The sequence below is a fragment of the Cherax quadricarinatus genome, unplaced genomic scaffold, assembly GCF_038502225.1.
Source record: "Cherax quadricarinatus isolate ZL_2023a unplaced genomic scaffold, ASM3850222v1 Contig2878, whole genome shotgun sequence".
NCBI lineage: Eukaryota > Metazoa > Arthropoda > Malacostraca > Decapoda > Parastacidae > Cherax > Cherax quadricarinatus.
The window spans coordinates 1-5,586 of NW_027197904.1; the positions used below are offsets into that span (position 1 = coordinate 1).

The 5,586-nt window shown below is 25.2% G+C and overlaps 1 pseudogene; it reads left to right on the plus strand.

Moving 5' to 3' along the window:
• The first annotated feature begins 518 nt into the window (after positions 1-518).
• Positions 519-2,022, plus strand: LOC128706152 (innexin inx2-like; annotated as a pseudogene).
• Positions 2,023-5,586: the final 3,564 nt, after the last annotated feature.

Genomic DNA, 5,586 nt, shown 5'->3' on the forward strand with positions numbered 1-5,586 from the left:
TATTACATAATGAAGCATGTATCTTTTATTTCTATCTTCTTTTTCTTGTTCTTGTTTATTTTCTGTAAAACACTCTAGATTATTATTAAAAACTGAATTATTTTTTAATTCATTACACATTTTATCTAATTTATTTCTCTAATTTTTTTTTATTTCATCATCACACATTTTTTCTAATTTAATTCTAAGTCTAGATCTGTCATTATAATCTTTACTAAAATAATATTTAATCCAGTATTTAGAACAAATTAAAAATAATTTTATTGATAAGATAAAATTATTAATAACTTTTTTTTCTGTATTTACTACAATATTGAGAGAGTTTTTAGTATTTTTCAATTGGTTTTCCATGTTTCTAAAAAAGTTTAAAAATATTAATGATTTATATATAAATGCTAAAAAATATTAATGATTTATTTATATATAAATGAGTAATAAAAAAAATAAAATCATAAAAAAAATATTCAAATATATATATTTCAATAATTAGTCTTTAAAAGATTTAATTATGTATGCAGTCTTTAATAATGTCCATAAAAAATATTTCAAAAATATTCACACAAAGGATTTTCATATTAATAATATAATATTTTCTCTTCATTATAAAATAACAATAATATTTTTAGTTATATTTTGTATATTAATTACACAGAAACAATATTTTGGTGATCCAATTGACTATGTAGTAAATGATATCGATTCTAAAGTCATGAACCTGTATTGTTGGATTCTTTCTACCTATACTACTTCAAAGGATGGAAAAATCAAATTTTATCATAAATATTACCAATGGGTTGCCTTATTTCTCTATTTTCAGGTTAGTTAATTTTTTTTATTATATATATAATTAATAGAATAATAAAAATATTATTTTTTTTTTTTAGTAAAACATAATTTAATTATTTTTTTTCTAATTTACACAGATTATGATGTTTTACTTTCCTCATTACTTATGGAAAATATTAGAAGGAGGAAAGATTAAGATGTTAGTCTCTCATCTCAATAATTCTATTGTAGATGATACAATTAAACAGAATAGAATTAAATACTTAATAAACTATTTTACACTCAACTTACATTCTCAAAATATTTATGTTTACAAATTTTTTGGCTGCGAAATTCTTAATTTCGTAAATGTTATAGGACAAATATACTTGACTAATAGGTATGTTACATTAATATTATTTTTTTAAATTAATAATATATGATGACATTACTAACTATATTTAAACAATAATAATACAATATAATACAATAATAATGATTTTTTTTTTTTAGATTTTTAGGATACAAATTTTTAACTTATGGTACTCAAGTAATAGCTTCCAGTAAACATATGAATGAATTATTCCCAAAAGTAGCAACATGTACTTTATACAAACATGGTTCATCTGGATCTACAGAAAAAATTGATAGTCTTTGTGTTCTTTCTCTGAATATAGTTAATGAAAAAATATTTCTTTTTTTATATTTTTGGTAAGTTAATAATTATTAGTTATATTATATAATAATAATATCGTTTCAAATAGGCTAATGAAAAAAATATATCTTTAAGAGAAAATTCCAGAAATAACTTAATTTTAAATGAGTTCTTTCTAATTGACCAGTTTTACATATTCGGCACAACAATAATAATAATAATTGATATTTGCTATAGTTAAACTTTTTTATTATTTTAGGTTATCATAGTGGCAGTGTGTTCAGTATTGGGTATAATATACCGACTAGCAACTTTTGTACCCATTATTAGAAATACCATTCTAATTATGAAAGTTCATCGTCGCCATCGTCTTTCAATTAAAAATATTTCCAAAAAATGTAAAATAGGCGACTGGTTCTTTTTATATCAATTAGGTTAGTTTATTAAAGATTAACTAAATATTTAAATATTGAAAAATATTTCATAAAAAAATATAAAAAAATTTAAACGTTAATTGATTTTATATCTTTTCAGCCAAAAATATGGATTCACTGATCTACGAAGAATTTATTCAAAAATTAGATTTAAGTCTTCAAAGATAATAATCTTATGGCCAATACAAGCACAAGATATAACATTCTCTTTATTTCCAAGTGATGGAACGAAATAAACAAAGTATAATAAAATGAAATAATTCTTTCATTTATTTTATTTTTAATATCCAAAATTTCATTCATATATTTCACAATATTTTATTTAATGTTCAAACTTCAAACATTTCCAAAATTTCATTCATATATTTCACAATATTTTATTTAATGTTCAAACTTCAAACATTTTTTTTAACACATAATAGTATAAACAAAATTATTTAAAAAAAAATCATGAGAAAAAGAGTATGATGTAAAGAGATGATGAATTTAAATCTTTCATTTTAGATTTATTATTTTTTTTTACAATTTTTATAAAGTGCAACATTAATAAGTATCATATGATAATTATCAAAAACATTTATACATAAATTTTAAATATTCAAATCAAAATATTAAACAATTACATATTTTAAATATTCAAGAGACTTTAAAATATTTATAGTCATATTTGTAGTAATATAAATGTTAAGATCAGCTTCAAAAATTGAATTACAGCAAATGAATTAGTCTTTTGCTAAAAGAAAGTAGTAGTTTTTTATTTGCAAATACTTTTCGAAATGCTTCCATATGTTTTTTAAGATCATCATTTTCTTTTTTGAGCATTTCAAAATCTTTTAATAGTTCAAACACATCTATATGATTTACACCACCAGTTTTAATGGGAATTTTAATAGGCATTAAAATTACTGGTTGGGTACATGGACTAATGGGATATAATGATGAAGAAGACATTTGTTCCTCCTCAAGCTTTTGTTTTTGAGATGATGATGGTGGTGGTTTATCATCTACAGAATTGTTTCTAGGTACTGAATTTTTTAATAGTTCAGACACATCTACAGCACCATTTTTAATGGGAATTTTAATAGGCATTAAAATTACTGGTTGGGTACATGGACTAATGGGATGTAATGATGAAGAAGACATTTGTTCCTCCTCAAGCTTTTGGTTTTGAGATGATGATGGTGGTGGTTTATCATCTACAGAATTGTTTCTAGGTTCTGCTGACTTCCTATTCTGTGTTAAAACTGAATTTTTTAATAGTTCAGACACATCTACAGCACCATTTTTAATGGGAATTTAATAGGCATTAAAATTACTTGTTGGGTACATGGACGCTTCTGTGATGGTAATGATGAAGAACACATTTGTTCTTCAATCTTTCGTTTTTGAGATGATGGTGGTGGTGGTTTATCATCTTCAGAATTGTTTTTAGGTTTTATTGACCTTCTATTCTGTGTTAAAGATGGAGGTAATCTTGAAGGTACATTAACTCTTGCAGCTAAATCAGATGTTCGGCCCAAATTTAAAAGAACTGCTGAATTATCATTGTTACCACTACCTGGAACACGTACCAAAGATTGTACTAGGATACCACTATTATGTGAAGCAACCATTTCTAACCTGAAAATAATTAATAATAAAAATATAAGTTTGATAAATAAATCCATTAAAGAATCAAGCCTTTTATTAATATATATAACATTAAGTTTATTTATAAAAAATGTCTGACTACTATAACACCTGTTGACACACTAGTCAAGCCTCCTACTAACACACATTATTGTTAAGAGCAATTAACAATGAGACTTAACAATGAGACTTACTTAACACGTGTTGACACTCCCCAGTCAAGTCTCCTACTAACACACATTGCAGTTAAGAGTTCAACTTATATATATAAAATGGACAAAACGTTTTGTTTTAAGTTTATTTATAGAAAATGTAACATGGACAAAACGTTTTGTTTTAAGTTTATTTATAGAAAATGTGTTTTGTTGTTTGTTAACTGCTGTGTCATGTCACCCTTCTTCCTGTACAAGTCAAACTGACCCAGACTGTTAGTCCCGTAAATACTTTAATTAGCAAGAGAGATTCTAAATCCGTTGTCGGTAGGTTTTAAGCAGTGATATTATTTGAGTTGTTGTAATCTGTGGTTGAGGTTGCGCCACTTTTTTTTCATATTTCTTCGTTGTCTTTTGTTTTTGTTTCTAGTTTTTTGTTTCCTCTTTTTGTTTCTTCGTTGTTGCAATTTGGAAAAATGCTCCTGATGCTCCTGTTCATTATGCCTGGTTGAGTGGGCACTCGGATTCTCTATACCCATTTTTTGATAAGGGTGATGATGATGCTGATGCTCTGCTGCTATAGCATCCTGTCTCATCATTGACATTTTCCAGGCTATCTCTCGAATTCTAGCGAGTCTCTTGGACATTTAGGGTTCCAGACATGATGTTTCTGCTTGCAATTCGGACATCGTGGAGTAGGTGGTGATGCATTTTTTAACTTGAGAATGCATTCTTTTGTAGAATGGGGCAGGCTGCAGACACCGCAAATTTCTCTGTTCAGACAACGTGCACGTATGTGTCCATAACGCTGGCACTTGAAACAGATACTGATAGAGTATAATGTAAAAAGATAAATATAATGTAAAGAAATGAATATAAATTTTCAAACTCACATTCACAATTTTTATAAAGTGTAGCATTAATAACCATCAGAGAGTTATTTTCATAATAATTTTGTACAGCTTTATCATTAGTGTAAAAAGACTCAAAATTTAAACAATCATATAAATATTCTAAATACATAAGAACCTTTAAAACATTCATTGTCATATTAGTGGTAATACATATATCAATTTCTTCTTCAATCTTTGAATTACTATCATTGCAAGGTATAGCAATTTCATAATAATGACATGTTTTTAATACAAGTGGTAATGATGTATGATTTAAATAATAATCATAAAGATATACATTTATATTAGGCCATGATATGTGAATTTTAGCTGGTATACAGTTTTTTTCTTTAAAAATCCAATCAAAGATTGAATCATTAAAGTAGGAATCATCATCTGTAAAAAAAAAGGAAAAATTTATATAAATAAATAAATATATTTTCAAATTTTTTTATTCAGTAATTTAAATATTATACATTTAAATCTATACTTACTTTTAATTCCATTAGTTATACCTAATAAAATGATGAATAACAGTAACATTGAATTTAAAAATTTTCAGTGTGGAAATGAATGGAAAACTTTTATATATATAGTGGAGGATTGATTACTCACAGGATTATTGTTTACTTCAATTTTATTTTTTTAATTACATAAATTCTGAGAACAATTTTTTCAATAATTTAAATTTGAAAACTTATATTGAAACATTATTATTATCATTCTTCAAGTTTACGTCTTAATGAATTTGATACTTTTTCTGAAAAAAAATTTTCAAGTTTAATATCTGGAATATTAACAATAGGTTTATCTTCTTTCATTTTATCCTCTTTATCTTCTTCTGATGACACATAGTTTTCTTCTTCTTCTTCTTCTTCTTCTTCTTCTTCTTCTTCACTTTGAAATATATAGTCTTCGGAAAAATCTTCTTCTTCTTCTTCTTTGTTATAGTCTTCGGTAAAATCACTGGTAGCATCTAATGTTGCAATAACACCGTCTTTTTCATTTTTATCAGAAACTACTACATTTTCATCTTCTTCTTCTTTGTTATAGTCTTC